The following is a 25,836-nucleotide window of genomic DNA, read 5'->3' as shown; positions in this document are numbered from 1 at the left end:
TAAAGGAAATTGAAGATGATTCAAAGAAAAGGAAAGATACCCCATGCTCTTGGATTGGAAGAATTAATATTTTTAAAATGACCATATTACCCAAAGCAATCTACAGATTTAATGCAATGCACCCTATCAAATTACCCATGACATTTTTCACAGAACTAGAACAAATAATCCTAAAATTTATATGGAACCACAAAAGACCCAGAATTGCTAAAGCAATCCTGAGGAAAAAGAAGAAACCTAGAGGCATGACACTCCCAGACTTCAGACAATACTACAAAACTACAGTAATCAAAATAGCATGGTATTAGCTCAAAACAGACATATGGATCAATGAAACAGAATAGAGAGCCCAGAAATAAACCCACACACCTATGGTCAATTAATCTTCGACAAAGGAAGCAAGAATATACAATGGAGAAAAGACAGTCTCTTCAGCAAGTGTTGTTGGGAAAGCTGGACAGCTGCATGTAAATCAATGAAGTTAGAACACTCCCTCACAACATACACAAAAATAAATGCAAAATGACTTAAAGACTTAAATATAAGACAGAACACCTTAAAACTCCTAGAAGAGAACATAGGCAGAACATTCTCCATCATAAATTGTAGCAATGTTTTCTTAGGTCAGTCTCCCAAGACAAAAGAAATAAAAGTAAAAATAAACAAATGGGCCTAATCAAACTTAAAACCTTCTGCACAGCAAAGGAAATCATAAACAAAACAAAAAGACAACCTACAGAATAGGAGAAAATATTTGCAAACAATGCAACCAACAGGGATTAATTTCCAAAACATACAAACATCTCATACAGCTCAATATGAAAAAAAAAAAGGAACAACCCAATCAAAAAATGGGCAGAAGACCTAAATAGACATTTCTCCAAAGAAAACATCCAAATGGTCAACAGGCACATGAAAAGATGCTCAACATCACTAATTATTAGAGAAATGCAAATCAAAACTACAAAGTGGTAACACCTCACACAAGTCAGAGTGGCCATCGTCAAAAAGTCTACGAATAGCAAATGCTGGAGTGGGCATGGAGAAAAAAGAACCCTCCTACACTGTTGGTGGGAATGTAAATTGGTGAAGCCATTATGGAGAACAGTATGGAGGTTCCTTGAAAAGCTAAAAATAGTTATCATATGATCCAACAATCCCACTTCTGGGCCTACATCCAGAAAAGACAAAAACTGTAACTTGAAAATATACATGCACCCTAATGTTCACAGCAGCACTATTTACAATAGCCAAGACACGGAAGCAACCTAAGTGTCCGTTGACAGATGAGTGAATAAAGAAGTTGTGGTACATATATAATGGAGTACTACTCAGCAATAAAAAAGAATAAAATAATGCTATTTGCAGCAACATGGATGGACCTAGAGATACCATACTAAGTGAAGTAACTCAGACAAAGAAAGACAAATACCTTATTCTTTCAGTTATACATGGAATCTAAAAAATGATACAAATGAACTTATTTACAAAACGGAAACAGACTCACAGATAGAAAACAAAATTACAATTGTCAAAGGGGAAAGTGAGGGGGAGGGATAATTAGGAGCTTGGTATTAACAGATACACACTACTATATATAAAACAGATAAACAACAAGGTCCTACTGTATAGCATAGGGAACTGTATTCAATACCTTATAATAACCTACAATGGAAAAGAATCTGAAAAACTATATATACATATGTGTATATACATATATATGCATAACTGTACCACTTTTCTGTACACCGGAAACTAACACAACATTGTAAATCAAATATACTTCAAGAAAAAAACCTAAAAATTAAAAAAATAAAATAGAGAACTAATAAAATAACATGTGAAGGAAAATTCAAAACATAAAAATAGAAATGACTAATGTTTAATCTCATTAGTAATAAAATATGTGCAAAGTAAAACAACAGCCTAATTCCATTTTCATTCTTCAACATTGGCATACACAAAAGAATTGTCAGAAGCCAAGTTTGCTGGAGGTGTGTTGAAAAGAATAATTTGTTGTTGGGATGTCAAATTATTACAGCCTTGCTGGCGGGCAAGATGATGTTGATGACAGTGGTGACAATTTCAATGGCTGCTGACATTTGCTGAATCTTTACTATGTGCCATCAACCATGCTAAGTACTACCATACCAAACATGTGAAGAGTTTTCAATATATTCTTAATGAAAAAGTAGGGGAAAATATGTGCGATTTAACTTCATTCAATTTTTATTATAAAAATGTGGGTTTATATACATACAACTCAAACATCAATGCATTGGGGAAAAAAGTCTGAAGAAATCTACAGCAAAATGTGTATATTTAAAAATGTGTTTATTTATTTTCCTACAATAAGTATTTATTTATAAAATGAAGACGTTCAGGTAAAATACTATGAATATTTTTTGATTCTGTATACTAACGTATTTTTAGTATCAATCAACTGAGCAAATACATAATAAGTAAAAGCTAGTTTGAATTCAGCAGCGCTTTTAGGTAAAGAAGCTTGCAGAACTTGTAGAAGTTAAAAGCAAAGCTTTGGGGCTTCCCTGGTGGCACCACAGTGGTTGAGAATCTGCCTGCTAATGCAGGGGACCTGGGTTCGAGCCCTGGTCTGGAAAGATCCCACATGCCGCGGAGCAGCTAGGCCCGTGAGCCACAACTACTGAGCCTGCGCATCTGGAGCCTGTGCTCCGCAACAAGAGAGGCCATGATAGTGAAAGGCCCGCGCACCGCGATGAAGAGTGGCCCCCGCTTGCCGCAACTAGAGGAAGCCCTAGCACAGAAACGAAGACCCAACACAGCCAAAACAAAAATAAATAAATAATAATTAAAGGTGCTAATAATTAAAAAAAAAAGCGAAGCTTTGAATTGGTCTGGACTCAACTTAAATCCCAGCTTAAATGCAGCTTACTCTGTAATCTTGGGCAAATAACTGATATTGTGAGACCTCAGGACTCCCATCTGTGAAATGTGGATAAGAATTGTATTTTCTTCTTAGGATCAGATAAGAATTAAATGAGAAAATATCTTTATAAGGCTCACATGGGGCTTAACATAGAATAAATGCTCAATAAATTATTTTATTGTCATAAAACATACTCATTCCCTAAGCAAGCATTTATTAAAGGTCAATTATATATACTCTTTAAATAAGTTGTAACGGATCACAGTGTAACCTTTCCTGACTCTACCCAGTCGGCTAATTGGCCCCTCCCCTATAATAATATAAATTGATTGCATTTATTAAGCAGTTACTCTGTGCCTGACCAATTGATGATTTCATATATCATGCTATACTATTGTTAGAACCACTTTATGAATAATATACTATTATTAGTCCCATGTCTTAGATAAGGCAATTTAGAGGAGGAAGTTAGTAAATAGGTATTTCCAAATTCAAACCCAGAGTCCAGAGCCTGCTCTCTTAACCACCACAATACTATCCTGGCTCCCTCAAAGTCTCCCACTAACTCCTAATGGCCTTTGTATTGTACCATGATGCTCTGGACAGGTCTTCCTGGTTTGACAATGAGAATGTCAAAGGCAGAGGCCAAGACCCAGTCTTCTTTATGTCCCACGTTCTAGCCCAGTGAGGCACACAGCTTAGACTGTACCCTCAGACAACTTTATTATTTCAGTGGAAACTTAAACCCCTTCACTCAGCCAGCTTTCTAATAGTAAAACAAGCACAGAATTGACAGGAGATGATGGAAGACAAAGGGAAAAATTCACCTCTAATTCTTCTCCTAAGCATTGGGATAGGTAGACAATACACTTCTTCAGTCACTGATATTAAGCCTTCCTTGGATCTCGAGGAATATTTCCCTTGTACATATTGTACCTCTTTACCACTTGACTATTCTTAAATGCATCCATTCTGTCTATGCCCATTGCTACCACCCTAGCAATTGGACCACTTTTGGACCACTGCAGGAACATCCTAGCTGATATCCTGGCTTTCCTTCTTGCCCAGAGTCATGTTTTTTCAATGCACATCTAACTATTCATCTCTTTCCTTACACTTCTACAATAGCTGTTGAGTCTTGAGATAAAGACCAAAGTTATGAAAGGAAGACTTCGTACTACCAGGTCTCTGCTTCCTTCTCCAACCCCAACTTGGATCATTTCCATGTCTCTTTCTTTCCATCTCCCTGACTCACTAGATATTTTTTAAATTCCTTAAACACGTTTCTACCAATCTCAGAACCTTTGTTCATGCTCTTCAACAGTCACCAGCCAAGATGACTTATACCATCTAATCTTTCAACACTCAGACCAAATATCATTTAGTCAAGAAAGTTTTCCATGATCCTTATTAGAGATCAATCTCCTTTTGTTTGCTCTCATAGTACCTTATCTTTTACTTATAGAAGTTCTCATAGTTGTACAGAATTATTAATTTTGCAATTAGTTCTTTAACATCTGACTCCCACTATAGTATAACTTGTCTAAGGGCAGGCACTCTGTCTTACCTTTTCTATCTGTTTACTGCTGTATCCACAGTCATTGTATGCCAGGTGATTAAATAGACATTTGTTGAGCAAATGAATTAAAAATACAAAAAATGAAAGTACTAAACTATAGATGAGTTTCCATAAAGAAAACCTATGAATTACAAATTTTTTCATTTAGTGAAATCGTACTGTCATGAGTATCCCATGAGAAATCTTCCCAATCTGCAGAATATGGAAATGAAACTGTGTTGATTGATGTCAAACCTCCCAAATCAAAGAGCAGGTGGGTAGAAATAATATGCAATCACTGGTGCAAGGAAGCACAGGTGAGGGGACCTAGGAATGAATGTACCTTTGTGGAGGCTATGTGAGTGTTTACTTAATGATTTTGGAGTTTTGGTACTTTGTTTCCTGAGGTAGTTGACATATATAAAATCTAAAATTTCACCAAAATGATTCAATGATAAATAATATGTACCTCCAAGATATGTGTATCTTGGATATGTGTATGTGCTCCAAGATAAAGCACACCATAAAAGTAACTCATGAAAAATAATAATAATGCTGGCAAAAGTGCTTCGGAAGTAATAATTTTTCCATTTTCCCAACCTTTCTGAGAATGTCAGTTTGAGCAAGGTGCCCATGAGTGAAAGAGTTAAAGGAAGAATTAGTAGTTATTTGATATGTCTTGATAAAGAATTTTTGTGTAGGTCCCAGGAATTAAAAACATATAAGAGCCTAATGACAGGGTAACAAATAACATTTGTAAATCAAGTTTCCAGTTCTTTGCTTTCAACAAAATTGAATAAAAATCTACTTTAAGTCTCTTAATCATTAAAAGTAGTTGTTGTGATAAATCACCATAATATTTGGCATATCCTTGGAAGGAGTTCAAAAAGTGCTCCATTCCCATCTATTTATGTGAAAAATAGTTTTAAGTGCTTAGCATACATAAAAAACAATAATAGGATTAAAATTGGTTCTGAACTCTCATTCTAGAAGTAAATAATTTTCATGGGTATGTTACATAATTAGAAGGAAAGCTTCATCTATGTCATTAAACAATGCATTTTCAATAAAAAATATTTACTTCTTGTAGTTATCATTATCTGTCAAAATGTGTAACATATTCATATTGTTTGTTATGTACCAATAATAATTATAATAATAACTCATTCCAAATGAAATAATTTATGGCTTAAACAATTATGTCACCTCAAAATTTTAAATTAATTTAATTTTAAATATATATATAGTTGAAATGTATTACAGACTTATCAATAAATTATTATTAATAATTTATTAATTATTATTAATAATTATCAATAAATTTTTAGTAAATTTTCAAGCATAAAAATATTATATAATTGAACAAAAATCTATGGAGTACTGTAATGAAAAAATGAGCTCCGGGGGAAAAAATAAAAAAGAGCTATGTAAAATCTAAAACTTCAAAGATTACTTTATAAAAATAACAAGACAGGTCAGATTTCAGTTTATATTGCATAAGTTATATTTAAAGAGAAATATTACCTTTTTCGCTATCAAGATTTATAATATGCCAGAAATTACATCTTTCGCAACTATTTAAACATACGATAAAAACTCTGAGTGACAATTTAAACTGTGAGGGAGCACATAGGGTTTCCATATTATTTTATGGGTACACAACCAAAAAAAAAAAGAGCTTTAAAACTACTGCACACACATGGATTATGGTCAAACAGATTTCACTCTGCCACTTGCTAAATGTGGAAACTTAGGAAAATCACTTAATTTCTATAAATAGTAAGAGCTTCATCTCTTAAACAGAAATGATAATAACCAGCTGATAGGGTTTTTGCGAGAATTAAGTGAAATCTCATACGGGAAACACGTGGATGCTCAAAAAGAGGTAGCAATTACCTAGAATGGGAGCAATTACCTAGAAACAGCTTTGTTATAGAAAACTATTCTTCCTAATGGACTCAGCGCACAACTGAAGGGTCTGAGCCAGTGTGACAGCAGTTTTCATCAAATAAAATAGAGTTCACACTTGGAGGTGGATTAAACTCTCTAACCTACTCTCCTAGAGACATTTTTGGTACCGTATTTCAGAGTTTAAGGGAATAGTTTTCTCAGTCATATTTGAGACAGTTACTTTCTTTAAAGAACAATTCCTTAACACACCACAACATGAGACTTAGCCAAAACACTGAGGTTATTAATATTTTTTAAGTTAGTGCAATAACATAAAATGTTTTTCTGATAAGCTCTGTAACTGAAAAGTGGAAACACATTTCATTACCAAATGCATAATAAAGCTAATTTCAAAGAAGAGATTTTTCCTTAATGTACACTGGTTGTTATGGACTGAATGTTTGTGTCCCTGAAAAATTCGTATGTTGAAATCTAATTCCCAGTGTGGTAGTATTTGGAGGTGGGGCCTTGGGGAGGTAAATAGGTCATGATGGCAGGGGCCTTCATAAGTGAGATTAGTGCCCTTTTAAGAAGGGGTCAGAAAGCCAGCTCACTCTTTCCACCATGTGAAGATACAAGAAGAGTTAGCACTCTGCAAACCAGAAGAGGGCTCGTACCAGAACCTGACCATGCTGGCACCATGGTGCCAGTTCCAGCCTCCAGAACTGTGAGAAATGAATTTCTGTTGTTGATAAGCCACCTAGTTTATAGTATTTTGTTATAGAAGCCCAAGCTGACTAAGACACTGGTGAAGAATCAGTCCCTCTCATTTTACACAAACAAAAGTTCATACTAGCAATTTATTTTAGAAACTGTTTGGTAAATCAGTTAAGTCAGAAATATGGATTCTGGTCCTGTATCATTTTAAAACCAGAAAATAAACCAAGAATATCAATATGCAACAAAGGCACTATTGATAAAGCAGACAGTAGATAGTATAACTGGTATTTTTTTTAAAAAACTTTTTTAAAAAACTCACTAAAGGCAGTTATAGGTTCAATTGATCCAAAAGTAACTGTCTTGATTATTCCTCAGTGAACATTATAATCTTTGGGATGATGCAGCAAAACAAGTACCATGCCTACTGTTTTAAAGATTTTTTTAAAAGAATACAATTTATTGTGATTTTGAGATACTTTTCCAATTGAAAGAAACTATGGGCTAGGTTTATTCTCTTTTTCATAGAGCCTTAAGTGAAAACAACAAAACTGAACAAAAATTTTAAAAACCAACAGATTAATTCACATGCTTATCCTTTAACATTACAGTGTTAGCATTTGACAAGACATTCTCAGAACAGTGAATGGATTTATGGACAATCCATGAGGCAAACAATGTGCATTATCCTTAATCCAAAAACTAGAGCTCTTTGGAGACAGAAAATGCTGGTCATTCTAGAGGCAGAAGTCTCAATCATCAAAAAGCATGGAAAACACATAACAACAAAGTGTACACTTAACTAACAATGAGAACTGTCTGTAAGCGTCTTCTGTTAGGTGATTGTCCATCATAGTGATGCCACAGGAAGCAGGAGAGAAAATTCATCTTTGCTCAGATATAAAAGCGAAGGACATGAAACAATCCATTAGCTTTGCTACTCAGCAGGAAATCTCTTGTTAAGGCAGAGCAGGAGGGAAGGGAGCAAAATGCAAGATGACCTTCCTGTGAGTACACCTGCAGGGATGTATGGGGTGGGCTGGTCTGGGGTTGTTACTCTGTCCAGGAAATTTACGAAATGGAAATATTTACCCAAATTATTTCAAACTTTTTCCTTTTTAATCTTAGCTCTATTGTCATTCTGTTCCAATCCATCTCCTACATGCTTTAAAAGTCTCATTCTTCCTCTTTCATTTATTTTCTCTTTTTTATCTTTAACTTTTCCACTCATTTCACTGCATTTCTTTTCTGCAGTCTCTCCACTTTGAGGATAATCTGACAGATGGTTTTAAGAGCCGTGACTTTTTTAAAACAGAAACTATGATTAAAATTATTTTATTTCCAACACCACTGAAATGCCATGATCCATCATCTGAGGAGATTGGCAGGCTTCTTCCTTACTCTCTTGCATTCCCACGTAAGCTGTCAGCCCTGACAATCAAGGTTTAGACATAAAAATCCACAAATCTAAAGGGGGGAAACCTTCTTTCAGCCAACAATGTCAATCTCTATTCCCAAAGGATAATTTTACCAAAGTGACAAGCAGGTGGCAAACTGTAAGCGATCACCAACAATCTGCCTCTTCTACGTCCTGGAAGAAACCCAAACGGCTGCTGGACCTGCCCCTTAGGGAGGCACGAAACTCCCTCGCATCTCTTGCGGCAGGCGTATACGCCTGTGTGCGGCCTCCAGAACCCGAAAGAGTCACAGATTATGGTCTGTGTCCCAGCATGCCCTTAGGGCTCTGGCAAGGGGGCAGGACCCTGCCGATCCACCTCCGGGCAGTAGCCAGGCGCTGCCCCATGTGCGCCCTGTGCCCATTGCTCCCAACCAAGGCGCTTTCCCTTCACCATCTAGTGAGGTCGACCAGATGCCCAGAGACCACCAGAACTCATCGCTGTTTCACAACTGTCTTAAATTCCACAGCGCCAGCCCAGTAAGTGATTGATCCCACCAGCCCTCCAGAATCGGGCTAGCACACTGACTTCTGGCTCTTCCAATTATTTATAAAGGTAGGGGCCCTGCAAAATATGTTTTCACACCTCCCAACACACACACACACACACACACACACACACACATGCATGCCATAGTAGCAGCTTCGTGCACCAATGCAGATAAAACCTGCAAGGAACCTGCCTCCTAGACCAGTGACAGATCCAAGGCACTTCTAGAAGCCAGTCATTCTAAGATCCAAACTAGCTGTGTGCTTAGGTTGGATTTAAGAGATTTGTGATGGAAACCCAAGGAAGCTCTCCACCAATTTGTACTAGCCCCAGGGTGCTCCATCAAGTAGGGACAGGGCCACCAGGCCTATGACAAGACCACAGGCAGCACTGATGGCCCCCAGGCAAAGCATCAGTTATTAGGGCAACAACAGTCTGTCCCATAAGCACACCCTGGTTGTCTACAATGGCAGCCCCTGAGTAACAACACCTGATTCATAAATTCACTTCACTCCAGCCTGTGTGGGGTGAGAGCGGATACAATGCACTAAGATGGGCCGGACAAGAATGGCAAATGATCACCCTTATGTTTCGGCCATTTGCAGCCCTAAATTTCTCCACACGAGTTATATTCATATTTTTGCTTTCTGGAAGAGAGTATATGTTTCTGCCTGTGAACTCCAGACTGTGTTCACACTGCTCCGAGGCAGCCCATCACTTTAACTCAGCTTTGCCGAACAAGCTTCCATTGAACCCTCTTTTCATCAAAAGGAATAGGTGTACCCCGTGCAGCAGTGGCCTCTGCTACAGGACCATTGCAGGCTAGAAGGAAGCCAGAAAAAGAAGAACTATTACAAAGCTGCCTGTTGTTTGCACCCATTGCTCTGGAGTTGGAGCAAAAATTCCCCTTTTTTCTGGCTAGCTCATTCTTGGGAAATATCACTTTGATGGGCCTTATGATTTTGCAAAATTAGTGCCCAAGGCCCTGTCCGACAGGAGAAGTAGTGACCATTAGGAGCTAACCTGCTGTGCATCATAATAGGAAAGGCTGCCTTTACCAAGAAGAGGGCGACTTCTCTTGGAAGCTCTTACAATGACACTCGGCAGAATTATCACAAATTATTTGCAGTCTTCACATCAACTCTGTAATTTTTTTCTTTTTCTTTTTTTTTTTTTTCCTTTGGCCACACCATGTGGTATGTGGGATCTTAGTTCCCCAACCAGGGAGCGAACCCTCGCCCCCTGCATTGGAAGCGTGGAGTCTTAACCACTGGACCGCCAGGGAAGTCCCAACTCTGTAAAGTAATATTACCTATACTTTTACAAGTAAAGAAACTGACATACAGAGCAGATAGACTAGCTACTTTACACAGCTAGCAAGTCATAAAGTCAGAATTCAAGCCTTCAGACCCCAAGCTCAGGGTCCTTTGGACATTAACAGTGTTGCCTCTTATAATAATGTTTGCCTTTTCAACGTCTCCTTAGCAGCATGCTTAATTTTTCTGCAAACAGTAAATCTCATCACATTCTTACAGAATGAATTGAGTCCCATAATTCTTGTAGACACTGCAGACCAGGCATACAGTAGGCACCTAATAAATATCTGTTGATTTATATTGACCCTGCCTGTACTTTAGGACAAGTTAGAGAAGGTAAACAATTTACCAAATTTGAACAATTCAGAGAAGCCTTATGTGACTCACCACAGTTGATATCTTTTACTCAAAGGGCTACATATGGGACCACAGATCAGCTGCTACTGGGTGATTTTGAAGGATCTGATCCACAAGGAATACAGTTTCTGGAAAGAGACATTGGAGAGCCAAATGCAGCTTGTTTTGGAATTGAGCACCCTTGCCAAGGCTTCATTCATAAATAATGTAGGGCTAACTTCCTGGTCGCACTCCTAAATGGGCAGGCTACCTGTATCAGGTTGCCGACAACCCTGATGCAAGTACCTGAATTCTGTGTCTGCTGACAATTCCTGGTTAATGTCTCAAAATTTTTTTAAAGCAAGAATGAGAGCTCTAGCCAAGATACATCTATTTATTAAAGAAGACCTGTTAAATTAAAGCCATTCTTAAATACCCCAAAACTGAGACATTTGTTGACACAATCCATGTAAACTATTGCCTTCAGAAATAGATTAGCTTTCTCTGGAATCATAACATGTATGCAAAGAGACACCTAGTGGACAAACATGTAAGTACACTGTTTAGCTTGAGACCAAAGACTGAAAGATCATTCTGAAAGATCATTCTCACTCCTGCTTTTGAGTTCAATAGAGCATTTTTTAAAACTACTAGAATCATAAAGCTGGAAATCTAAGCTTTACAAAAGACTATTTTGTGTTTATTTCTAAAGGAAATTTTTGCTCTTTACTGTTTTTAAATTAGATTATCATACTGCATAAAGTCTTGAGAAGTTACACAAAAATTAGAGTAGAATGTAATTGGCCAGCCACTTGAGTTCACCTTTCTCTGAACTCGTGTGTGCTTATTTTTTTGTTTCCATCTCTTTATAGACTTTGCGTATGAGATTTTCCATTTGTCTTTGGGTTGTTTTATTCTTGCTTTTAAGTAAGTAAAGCCAAAGACTTTTTTTCCAGCCAGTTTCCTGTGGTCCGCCCAGCTTCCTGTGACCTGCCTGCTCTCTTCATTTTGTACTTTCTCACCCACACCTCACCTACACACTGTTTTATACCCATCTTCTCACATTCAGCTTACATCTGCACCTGCCACCCTCCCACTGCCCTAGATGACTTTAACCTCAAAAGTCTGTCATCACAAGAAAACAAGGAATTATTTATTTTTTCCTGACACCATTTTACTGAAATTTGGCCATGTCAAATGTTTAGAGGAGAAAGGTATTTTAAATTAAATAGATAAGTTTAATTTCAACGTGTATGAACTCACGGACTCCAACTCGTAGAATTTTAAATCTGAAAGAGAAACATTTGTTCTCAGGGAAGCCAGATTACATTTACAAAGTCCAGTTACTCTGAGACTGCTGGGCCAGGAAAAGCCAAGCCATGTGGAGAGTCCCAGGAGAACAAAGTGCTAGGAGAAGGAGGAGCTAAGGAACACAGATGTGTGGATGAAAACGTGATCTTGGAAGCGGATCCTTCTGTCCCAACCACTCCAGCTAAAACCACATGAATCAGAGAAGAACTGCCAAGCCAAGCTCTTCTCAAATTCTGTCCTGGGCAAAACAAAGAGGTCCTCACCCTACCATTTTCAGTAAGTAAGGTGGTCCTTCTTTCTTCCATCACATATTTGGTGGTAATATGTTGAAACCTTTTCTTGGATATTAGGAATAAACCAAAGATGCTGAACATTGTATCAGAAGAGCTCATTAAAAAATAGTAAGAATTACAATAATTAAAAAATAAGAAATTAAGTTTGTCAATATTTTCAGATGATATGATTTTACATATGGAAAAGAATCTACATGTGAATTATTTAAACTAAAAAGTGGATATAGAAGGGCTGCTAGATACCTGCCCAATACGTAAAAATCAATAACTTTTCTACATGCCAGCAACAGATAGCATGAAAATAAAATTTATAAGAAGATACAAATATAACAACATCATTAAATTCCAAATACATTAGAATGACTCTAATAAAAGACATGTAATACTTCTATGAAGAAATCTATAAAACATTATTGAAAGAAATTAAAGAAGATCTAAACAAATGGAAGGATATGTCATATTCATTAATTAGAGGACTCAAGATTGCAAAGATGGGGCTTCCCTGGTGGCGCAGTGGTTAGGAATCTGCCTGTCAATGCAGGGCACACGGGTTCGAGCCCTGGTCCGGGAAGATCCCACAGGCCGTGGAGCAACTAAGCCCGTGCGCCACAACTACTGAGCCTGAGATCTACAGCCCACAAACCACAACTACTGAGCCTACGTGCCACAACTACTGAAGTCCACACTCCTAGAGCCCGTGCTCTGCAACAAGAGAAGTCACCACAATGAGAAGCCCACGCACCACAACAAAGAGTAGCCCCCGCTCGCCGCAACTAGAGAAAGCCTGCGCACAGCAACGAAGATCCAACACAGCCAAAAAATAAAATAATAAGTAAATTTTTTAAAAAAGACTGTAAAGATGACTATGGTTAGTGCATTTTCTTTGCTGTTAATTTTATTATCCTATGGCCATAAGGATATTATCTTACCTTTTCTTCTAGAACTTCTGTTGTTTTGCCTTTCATTTTAGATCTATAATCTACTTGCAATTGACCTTTGATTCTGGTTTCAAATAAGGGTTAATTTCCATTTTTAAAATTAATAACCAATTGTCTCAGTATCATTTATTGAAAATACTGTCATTTCCCCATTGGTTCTAATCATAAAGGAAAAACTTGATAAGTTGGAACCCACTAAAATTAAGAATTTCCGTTTACCAAAAGACAACAGTAGGGATTGTAAAAGCAAGTAAATGAATGAGAAAAGATATGTGCAGTACATATAACCTATACAAGGCTATATACCAGAATGCATAAAGAATTTCTATAAATCAGTCAGAAACAGACAGAAAAACCCAAGAGAAAAATGAGAAAAGACTTAAGAGCCATTTCACAAAGGAGGATATCAATTAGCCAATATATGTATGAAAAGGTGCTTAACCTCATTACCATTCAATGAAATGCACGGTAAAACTGTAAAGAAACATCATTAAACACTGGCCAAAATCATGAAATTTTAGAAGACTGACAATAACAAGTACATTGTAGAGTCAAAGAAAACACTCAAACACTGCTGTAGAGAGCATAAATTAGGACAACCATTTTGGAAAACTGTTTGGCAAAATCTGCTAAAGCTGGCCACATGCATAGCCTATGACCCATAAATTTTACTCGTAAGTGTACATGCATTAGATATGCACGCACATGTACACTGAAAACATGTATAATATGTTTCTAGCAGCTTTATTAATAATAGAGAGAATGTTAAAAAATAATCCAAATGTCCATAAACAGGAAAGTGGATAAATAAATTGTGGATTAGTCATACAATGGAATACTACTTAGCAATAAAAAAGGGGAAACTCCTTATCTCACAGTCATATAATATTGAGAGAAAGAAACCAGACACCAAAGAATATACACTGTATAATTCTGTTTATATAAAATAATAAAACTGGCAAAACTAGACCTCAGTGTTTAGCAAAGTACACCTAGGTCATTAAATTATACAGGAATGCAAGGCAGTAATTACCACAAATGGCAGGAGAGTGGTTACCTTTAAGGGAAGGCAGGGATTATTTATTAGAAGAGGCCAAGAGGGGATTCGGGGTATCCCAACAGTATCCAATTTCTTAACTCAAGTAGTAGTTACAAGAATTTTTGCTTTGTGATAAAGCATCAAGCTATTCAAATTAGTTTTGTGCACTCTTCTCTATGAATATTATATTTAACATAATATACATTATATTTCAAAATAAAATTTATTTTAAAAAGTAAGATTTAGCAATATGTTATCTAAAAGAAGAAAAACAGAAAACAAAAGGATATGAAATGTTAAAATTTAAAAGATGGAAACAAATATCCAGACAAACATGAACAAAAAGAAAGCTGTGATGACAATTTTAATATCTGAAAATATAAAATTCATGGTAAATATACATATATATTTATAACAAAAAATACAATCAGAAAATATAACCTTCAAAGACATATAAATATATTGCCTCAAGCAACCACAACTCATAGAACTGGAAAGAGAAATATATAACTTGACAATTATAGTTGAAGATTATAGCACACATCTCTCAGATATCAATAGCTTAAGCAGACAATAAATAAACAGAAATGTAGATGACCCAAATGACACAAATTAGTAAATTTAGATACACAGAACTCTATACTTGAGAAACAGAATAAACTCTCATTTTCAGCACACATGGTATATTGTCAAAAATTGAGAAAAGTACTGTATTACAAAGGAAGTCTTGATAAATTTCACAGAACCAGTTTAACACAGATTATGTTCTCTGGCTGTAATGCATTAATTATAGAAATTAATAATGAAAACATAGCTTTAAATAGTCTACATGTCTGGAAACTAAATCTTGCACTACTAAAACAATTGGATAGATAATCAACAAGGGCCTGTGTATAGCACAGGGAACTCCACTCGATATTTTATAATAACCTATGTGGGAAAAGAATCTGAAAAAGAATGCATATATGTACATGTATAACTGAACCACTTTGCTGTACACCTGAAACTAACACAACATTGTAAATCAACTATACCCCAATATAAAATAAAAATTTAAATTTTAAAAATGAATTAAAGAAATCAAACGGGAAATATTTAAAATCTATCACCATTGAAAACACTACATATCAAAAAAGTTTTAGGAAACACAGCTAAAGCATTTTTCAAAGAAAAATTTATACTTTAAATGCATTTATCAAAAAAAGAAGGAATGAAAACAAATAAGTTAAGAGCTTAACACATGAAACTAGAAAAATAGCAAAATAACAAACCCAAGGAAGAAATAGTAAAAATAAAGGCAGAAATCAATAAAATAGAAAAATATAGAGAAGATTAATAAAACATAAAGCTAATTCTTTGAACAAAAATTAATAAAGTAGAACTCAAGCAAGACTGGTAAAGTAGGAAAAACTAGAAACAAAATAAAAACTTCTAAAAAACAAACAAACAAACAACAACAACAAAAAACTTCTGAGTTATAACTCTTAACCTGCCAACTATTCAGCCTGAAAATGTTAACATCAAACACGTTCATTTGGATGCAGGTAAATAGTTAAGAAAAAATCTAATATAGAGAGATTACCCAATTATCCATCTTGCAACCTGCTCTCTTGAAAGAAATAAAATATTCTTTGCCAAAGTCTAACATTTTTTTCACACATTGATCAGTGGGAGTAAAAATCTAATTGAAAATGAAATAAATTATTCATAAAATCAGAGAAAATTATTTTCCCCATAATTTTTTCCAGAAAAAATTACTTAACATTTAAAAACTAATTATAACATATCAGACTACTGTATACATGCAAAATTCAGAATCAAACAAATTGGAAAATTACTGTCAGGTTTCAGATCTGCTGCTTTCTTCCACCTATTAATCTTAGGCCCTTTTAATATAGACCCCCATTTCTCAAAGCTCACTAGAAGAATCTTTTATTGGTTATTTATTAATTTTTGTCTGACCAGCTCCTTTTACTTCAAGGAGTTGCCTCTTCCCCTCCTTGAGGCACTGTCAATCATATGGTCCCACATTCCCCCAAACAGGAGCAAGTATATGGCTTAGGTTTGCCAATCATTCATTCGTTCATCAGATATGTATTGGCTGACAGTTTTATAGCCTGAAGATACAGTATTGAACACAATAGATAAAACCTCCTGCCCTCATGGGGCCTACATTTCATGGGGATAGACAAAAAATAAGATAAGTAAGTAAAATAAATGGTATATTAGATTGAGATGAATGGGGAAAAATAAAATAGGGGAGAGCATTATAGAGGGTTGTGATTTTTAAATGGGTGGATAGAAATGGACTCACTAAATAGCCGATATTAGGGTAAAGACCTGATAGAGGTGAAGAAATAGCCTATGGCTATCCAAGGGTGAAGCAGCCCACTTTGGGGAACGGCCAACCCAGTGGCCCCAGAGTGGGACTGGGAACGTGTCTGGCATGTGTGAGGCGTAACATGGAGGCCAGCATGGCTGAGGCTGAGGGAGCAACGGAAGGAGAGTGGCAGCAGATGAGGTCAGAGGGGTCATGGGAAGTCAGATCATGCAGATTTTGGTGGTCTTCTTTTTTTTTTGAGTTAGGAATTAATATTATTTTTATTTTAAAGTCAAGGAGAGATTTGAATTGAGAATTATGTAAATTATTTAAGGTCATACAGCTAGTAGGTGAGAGAGCCAGGTCTGAACTAAGGTCATGTAGACTAACAAAGAGCAACTGATTCTCCTTTATTAACATCACTGATATAAATCTACCTCTTTTTCACTCTCACTGCTCCAAAGTGTAGTTCAGCCCATCATCACTTGGCCTAGACCACTTTAGTGGATCTCCATTATCTTGGTTTGTATGTCTCCATTTCATCTTTAATACTGCTACCAGATAAATCTTTCTATGATCTGATCACTTTACTTGTCAATTAAAAACGCTTCAAAGGCGTCTCATTAACTATATGACGTGCTACAAATTTGTCAATGTGGCCCTCCATAAGCTACATCCTTCCTCTCTCTTGTATCCTCTCTTAGATCTTGGTGGTCTCTTAGGCAATGGTTGAAGACTCTAGCTTCCCTTGAATCTTTCCAGGCAAGCTTCGTAGTGTTTTGATCTGACAAACACATTAACAGCTCTGGCTCTAGCAAAGAGACTGACGGGAGCAAGGATATAAATTGAGAAACCAGTTAAGAGGCTCCCACAGTCATCCCGAGAAGATGTGAGAATGTCTTGAGCCAGAGTAGAAGCAGTAGAGGTGATAAGAAATAGATGAATCAAAGTACTTATCCTCTTCGACACAATGACCAATTCAGAAAGGAGTACATGAACCGACTCAGGCTAATCAGGAAATTCTGCCTAGAGAATTAGGAAAAAGACTAGTCCTTTTTTCTGGGATTTTAGTCATAAGTGCAATGCAAACCCGGAGTAGCAGTGGCCATCTTGGTTACCTGGTGGAGAGAATAGAGAATGAAACCAAAATAGTGGGAATCAGAGCTCAGAGAGAGAGGGAAAAAAATAATCTTCTTATGCCACAAAATGCTGAATCAGACATATTTTAAAAGATGTACACTTGAATATGTCTTGTGAAATTTCAGAATTTCGAAGGTATGCAGAGAGGATAAAAAGGTATTATCTACAAAGAAACAAGAATAAGAATGACATCAGATTTCTCATATGCAACATGGAATGTCAAAGATGTTGGAGCAGTACCTTGAAAGTTCTAAATGAAAATAAATTTTCTACATAAAATTCAATATCCAATCAAACACACAATCAATCATGAGGTCCAAAATACCTTCTCAGGGAGAGACCTGAAAGATGGCGGAGGAGTAAGACATGGAGATCACCTTCCTCCCCACAAATACATCAGAAATACATCTACATGTGGAACAACTCCTACAGACACCTACTGAAAGCTGGCAGAAGACTTCAGACTTCCCAAAAGGCAAGAAACTACCCACGTACCTGGGTAGGGCAAAAGAAAAAAGACAAAACAGACACAAAAGAATAGGGACAGGACATGCACCTCTGGGAGGGAGCTGTGAAGGAGGAAAGGTTTCCACACACTAGAAGCCCCTTCGCGGGCAGAGACTGTGGGTGGCGGAGGAGGGAAACCCCAAAGTTAGCAGAAGGAAAGAAATCATAAAGATCAGATCAGAAATAAATGAAAAAGAAATGAAGGAAACAATAGCAAAGATCAATAAAACTAAAAGCATGTTCTTTGAGAAGATAAACAAAATTGATAAACCATTAGCCAGACTCATCAAGAAAAAAATGGCGAGGACTCAAATCAATAAAATTAGAAATGAAAAAGGAGAAGTAATAAGTGACACTGCAGAAATACAAAGGATCATAAGAGATTACTACAATCAGCTATGTGCCAATAAAATGGACAACCTGGAAGAAATGGACAAATTCTTAGAAAAGCTCAACCTGCTGAGACTGAACCAGGAAGAAATAGAAAATATAAACAGACCAATCACAAGCACTGAAATTGAGACTGTGATTAAAAATCTTCCAGCAAACAAAAGGCCAAGACCAGATGGCTTCACAGGCAAATTCTATCAAACATTTAGAGAAGAGCTAACACCTATCCTTCTCAAACTCTTCCAAAATACAGCTGAGGAGGGACACTCCCAAACTCATTCTACAAGGCCACCATCACTCTGATACCAAAACCAGACAAAGATGTCATAAAAAAAGAAAACTACAGGCTAATATCACTGATGAACATAGATGCAAAAGTCTTCAACAAAATACTAGCAAACAGAATCCAAAGGCACATTAAAAGGATCATACACGAGGGAGGAGAGAAGATGGCTGAAGAGTAAGACGCGGAGATCACCTTCCTTCCCACAGATACAGTAGAAATACATCTACACGTGGAACTGCTCCTACAGAACACCCACTGAACGCTGGCAGAAAACGTCCGACCTCCAAAAAGGCAAGAAACTCCCCCCGTACTTGGGTAAGGCAAAAGAAAAAAGAAATAACAGAGACAAAAGAATAGGGACGGGACCTGCACCAGTGGGAGGGAGCCGTGAAGGAGGAAAGGTGTCCACGCACTAGGAGCCCCTTCGCGGGCGGAGACTGCTGGTGGCGGCGGGGGGAGCTTCGGAGCCACGGAGGAGAGCGCAGCCACAGGGGTGCGGAGGGCAAAGCGGAGAGACTCCCGCACAGAGGCTTGGCGCCGAGCAGCACTCACCAGCCCGAGAGGCTTGTCTGCTCCGCCGCCGGGGCAGGCGGGGCTGGGAGCTGAGGCTCGGGCTTCGGTCGGATCGCAGGGAGAGGACTGGGGTTGGCGGCGTAAACACAGCCTGAAGGGGTTAGCGCACCACAGCTAGCCGGGAGGGAGTCCGGGAAAAAGTCTGCAGCTGCCGAAGAGGCAAGAGACTTTTTCTTCCCTCTTTGTTTCGCGGTGCGCGAGGAGAGGGGATTCAGAGCGCCGCCTAAACGAACTCCAGAGACGGGCGCAAGCCACGGCGATCAGCGCGGACCCCAGAGACGGGCGTGAGATGCTGGGGCGGCTGCTGCCGCCTCCAAAAAGCCTGTGTGTGAGCACAGGTCACTCTCCACACCGCCCCTCCCGGGAGCCTGTGCAGCCCGCCACTGCCAGGGTCCTGTGATCCGGGGACAACTTCCCCGGGAGAACGCACTGCGCGCCTCAGGCTGCTGCAACGTCACGCCAGCCTCTGACGCCGCAGGCTCGCCCCGCCTCCTCCGTACTGCTCCCTCCCCCCGCCTGAGTGAGCCAGAGCCCCCGAAGCAGCTGCTCCTTTAACCCCGTCCTGTCTGGGCAGGGAACAGACGCCCTCAGGTGACCTACACACAGAGGCGGGTCCAAATCCAAAGCTGAACCCCGGGAGCTGTGCGAACAAAGAAGAGAAAGGGAACTCTCTCCCAGCAGCCTCAGAAGCAGCGGATTAAAACTCCACAAACAACTTGATGTGCCTGCATCTGTTGAATACCCGAATAGACAACGAATCATCCCAAATTCAGGAGGTGGACTTTGGGAGCAGGATATATTAATTTTTCCCCTTTTCCTTTTTTTTGTGAGTGTATATGTATATGCTTCTGGGTGAGATTTTGTCTGTATAGCTTTGCTTTATAATAGCTTTATTTTACTTCACTATATTATAGCCTCTTTCTTTCTTTCTTTCTATTTTTTTCTCCCTTTTACTCTGAGCCGTGTGGACGAAAGGCTCTTGGTGCTCCAGCCAGGCATCAGGGCCGTGCCTCTGAGGTGGGAGAGCCAACTTCAGGACACTGGTCCACAAGAGACCTCCCAGCTCCACGTAATACCAAACGGCGAAAATCTCTCAGAGATCTCCATCTCAACATCAAGACCCAGCTTCACTCAACGACCAGCAAGCTACAGTGCTGGACACCCTATGCCAAACAACTAGCCAGACAGGAACACAGCCCCATCCATTAGCAGAGAGGCTGCCTAAAATCATAATAAGGCCACAGACACCCCAAAATACACCACCAGACGTGGACGTGCCCACCAGAAAGACAAGATCCAGCCTCATCCACCAGAACTCAGGCACTAGTTCCCTCCACCAGGAAGCCTACACAACCCACTGAACCAACCTTAGCCACTGGGGACAGATACCAAAAACAACGGGAACTACGAACCTGCAGCCTGTGAAAAAGAGACCCCAAACACAGTAAGATAAGCAAAATGAGATGACAGAAAAACACACAGCAGATGAAGGAGCAGGGTCAAAACACACCAGACTTAACAAATGAAGAGGAAATAGGTAGTCTACCTGAAAAAGAATTCAGAATAATGATAGTAAGGATGATCCAAAATCTTGGAAATAGAATAGACAAAATGCAAGAAACATTTAACAAGGACGTAGAAGAACTAAAGAGGAACCAAGCAATGATGAAAAACACAATAAATGAAATTAAAAATACTCTAGATGGGATCAATAGCAGAATAACTGAGGCAGAAGAAAGGATAAGTGACCTGGAAGATAAAATGGTGGAAATAACCACTGCAGAGCAGGATAAAGAAAAAAGAATGAAAAGAACTGAGGACAGTCTCAGAGACCTCTGGGACAACATTAAACGCACCAACATTCGAATTATAGGGGTCCCAGAAGAAGAAGAGAAAAAGAAAGGGACTGAGAAAATATTTGAAGAGATTATAGTTGAAAACTTCCCTAATATGGGAAAGCAAATAGTTAATCAAGTCCTGGAAGCACAGAGAGTCCCATACAGGATAAACCCAAGGAGAAACACGCCAAGACACATATTAATCAAACTGTCAAAAATTAAATATAAGGAAAACATATTAAAGGCAGCAAGGGAAAAACAACAAATAACACACAAGGGAATCCCCATAAGGTTAACAGCTGATCTTTCAGCAGAAACTCTGCAAGCCAGAAGGGAGTGGCAGGATATACTTAAAGTGATGAAGGAGAAAAACCTACAACCAAGATTACTCTACCCAGCAAGGATCTCATTCAGATGTGATGGAGAAATTAAAACCTTTACAGACAAGCAAAAGCTGAGAGAGTTCAGCACCACCAAACCAGCTTTACAACAAATGCTAAAGGAACTTCTCTAGGCAGGAAACACAAGAGAAGGAAAACACCTACAATAACAAACCCAAAACATTTAAGAAAATGGGACTAGGAACATACATATCGATAATTACCTTGAATGTAAATGGATTAAATGCTCCCACCAAAAGACGCAGGCTGGCTGAATGGATACAAAAAGAAGACCCATATCTATGCTGTCTACAAGAGACCCACTTCAGACCTAGAGACACATACAGACTGAAAGTGAGGGGATGGAAAAAGATATTCCATGCAAATGGAAATCAAAAGAAAGCTGGAGTAGCAATTCTCATATCAGACAAAATAGACTTTAAAATAAAGACTATTACAAGAGACAAAGAAGGACACTATATAATGATCAAGGGATCGATCCAAGAGGAAGGTATAACAATTGTAAATATTTATGCACCCAACATAGGAGCACCTCAATACATAAGGCAAATACTAACAGCCATAAAAGGGGAAATCGACAGCAACACAATCATAGTAGGGGACTTTAACACCCCACTTTCACCAATGGACAGATCATCCAAAATGAAAATAAATAAGGAAACACAAGCTTTAAATGATACATTAAACAAGATGGACTTAATTGATATCTATAGGACATTCCACCCAAAAACAACGGAATACACATTTTTCTCAAGTGCTCATGGAACATTCTCCAGGATAGATCATATCTTGGGTCACAAATCAAGCCTTGGTAAATTTAAGAAAATTGAAATCATATCAAGTATCTTTTCCGACCACAACGCTATGAGACTAGATATCAATTACAGGAAAAGATCTGTAAAAAATACAAACACATGGAGGCTACACAATACACTACTTAATAACGAAGTGATCACTGAAGAAATCAAAGGGGAAATCAAAAAATACCTAGAAACAAATGACAATGGAGATACGACAACACAAAACCTATGGGACGCAGCAAAAGCAGTGCTAAGAGGGAAGTTTATAGCAATACAAGCCTACCTCAAGAAACAGGAAACATCTCGAATAAACAACCTAACCTTGCACCTAAAGCAATTAGAGAAAGAAGAACAAAAAAACCCCAAAGCCAGCAGAAGGAAAGAAATTATAAAGATCAGGTCAGAAATAAATGAAAAAGAAATGAAGGAAACAATAGCAAAAATCAATGAAACTAAAAGCTGGTTCTTTGAGAAGATAAACAAAATTGATAAACCATTAGCCAGACTCATCAAGAGAAAAAGGGAGAAGACTCAGATCAATAGAATTAGAAATGAAAAAGGAGAAGTAACCACTGACACTGCAGAAATACAAAAGATCATGAGAGATTACTACAAGCAACTCTATGCCAATAAAATGGACAACCTGGAAGAAATGGACAGATTCTTAGAAATGCACAAACTGCTGAGTCTGAACCAGGAAGAAATAGAAAATATGAACAGACCAATCACAAGCACTGAAATTGAAACTGTGATTAAAAACCTTCCAACAAACAAAAGCCCAGGACCAGATGGCTTCACAGGCGAATTCTGTCAAACATTTAGAGAAGAGCTAACACCTATCCTTCTCAAACTCTTCCAAAATATTGCAGAGGGAGGAACACTCCCAAACTCATTCTACGAGGCCACCATCACCCTGATACCAAAACCAGACAAAGATGTCACAAAGAAAGAAAACTACAGGCCAATATCACTGATGAACATAGATGCAAAAGTCTTCAACAAAATACTAGCAAACAGAATCCAACAGCACATTAAAAGGACCATACACCATGATCAAGTGGGGTTTATCCCAGGAATGCAAGGATTCTTCAATATACGCAAATCAATCAATGTGATACACCATATTAACAAATTGAAGGAGAAAAACCATATGATCATCTCAATAGATGCAGAGAAAGCTTTCGACAAAATTCAACACCCATTTATGATAAAAGCCCTGCAGAAAGTAGACATAGAGGGAACTTTCCTCAACATAATAAAGGCCATATATGACAAACCCACAGCCAACATTGTCCTCAATGGTGAAAAACTGAAACCATTTCCACTAAGATCAGGAACAAGACAAGGTTGCCCACTCTCACCACTATTATTCAACATAGTTTTGGAAGTGTTAGCCACAGCAATCAGAGAAGACAAAGAAATAAAAGGAATCCAAATCGGAAAAGAAGAAGTAAAGCTGTCACTATTTGCAGATGACATGATACTATACATAGAGAATCCTAAAGATGCTACCAGAAAACTCCTAGAGCTAATCAATGAATTTGGTAAAGTAGCAGGATACAAAATTAATGCACAGAAATCTCTTGCATTTCTATACACTAATGACGAAAAATCTGAAAGTGAAATTAAGAAAACACTCCCGTTTACCATTGCAACAAAAAGAATAAAATATCTAGGAATAAACCTACCTAAGGAGACAAAAGACCTGTATGCAGAAAATTATAAGACACTGATGAAAGGAATTAAAGATGATACAAATAGATGGAGAGATATACCATGTTCTTGGATTGGAAGAATCAACATTGTGAAAATGACTCTACTACCCAAAGCAATCTACAGATTCAATGCAAACCCTATCAAACTACCACTGGCATTTTTCACAGAACTAGAACAAAAAATTTCACAATTTGTATGGAAACACAAAAGACCCCGAATAGCCAAAGCAATCTTGAGAACGAGAAATGGAGCTGGGGGAATCAGGCTCCCTGACTTCAGACTATATTACAAAGCTACAGTAATCAAGACAGTTTGGCACTGGCACAAAAACAGAAATATAGATCAATGGAACAGGATAGAAAGCCCAGAGATAAACCCACACACATATGGTCACCTTATCTTTGAGAAGGAGGCAAGAATATACAGTGGAGAAAAGACAGCCTCTTCAATAAGTGGTGCTGGGAAAATTGGACAGGTACATGTAAAAGTATGAAATTAGAACACTCCCTGACACCATGCACAAAAATAAACTCAAAATGGATTAAAGACCTAAATGTAAGGCCAGACACTATCAAACTCTTAGAGGAAAACATAGGCAGAACACTCTATGACATACATCACAGCAAGATTCTTTTTGACCCAGCTCCCAGAGAAATGGAAATAAGAACACAAATAAACAAATGGGACCTAATGAAACTTAAAAGCTTTTGCACAGCAAAGGAAACCATAAACAACACCAAAAGACAACCCTCAGAATGGGAGAAAATATTTGCAAATGAAGCAACTGACAAAGGATTAATCTCCAAGATTTACAAGCAGCTCATGCAGCTCAATAACAAAAAAACCAACAACCCAATCCAAAAATGGGCAGAAGACCTAAATAGACATTTCTCCAAAGAAGATATACAGATGGCCTACAGACACATGAAAGAATGCTCAACATCATTAATCATTAGAGAAATGCAAATCAAAACTACAATGAGATATCATCTCACACCGGTCAGAATGGCCATCATCAAAAAATCTAGAAACAATAAATGCTGGAGAGGGTGTGGAGGAAAAGGAACACTCTTGCACTGTTGGTGGGAATGTCAATTGATACAGCCACTATGGAGAACAGTATGGAGGTTCCTTAAAAAACTACAAATAGAACTACCATACGACCCAGCAATCCCACTACTGGGCATATACCCTGAGAAAACCATAGTTCAAAAAGAGTCATGTACCAAAATGTTCATTGCAGCTCTATTTACAATAGCCAGGACATGGAAGCAACCTAAATGTCCATCGATAGATGAATGGATAAAGAAGATGTGGCACATATATACAATGGAATATTACTCAGCCATAAAAAGAAATGAAATGTTGGTATTTGTAATGAGGTGGATGGAGTTAGAGTCTGTCATACAGAGTGAAGTAAGTCAGAAAGAGAAAACAAATACAGTATGCTAACACATATATACGGAATCTAAGGAAAAAAAAAAAAAAAGGCCATGAAGAACCTAGTGGCAAGACGGGAATAAAGACACAGACCTACTAGAGAATGGACTTGAGGATATGGGGTGGGGGTGGGGTGAGATGTGACAGGGTAAGAGAGTGTCATGGACATATAT

Source organism: Eschrichtius robustus, chromosome 9 (assembly GCF_028021215.1).
Source record: "Eschrichtius robustus isolate mEscRob2 chromosome 9, mEscRob2.pri, whole genome shotgun sequence".
NCBI classification, from domain to species: Eukaryota; Metazoa; Chordata; class Mammalia; order Artiodactyla; family Eschrichtiidae; genus Eschrichtius; species Eschrichtius robustus.
The sequence above is the reverse complement of the archived record's forward strand: the minus strand, read 5'-3'. Positions refer to the sequence as shown.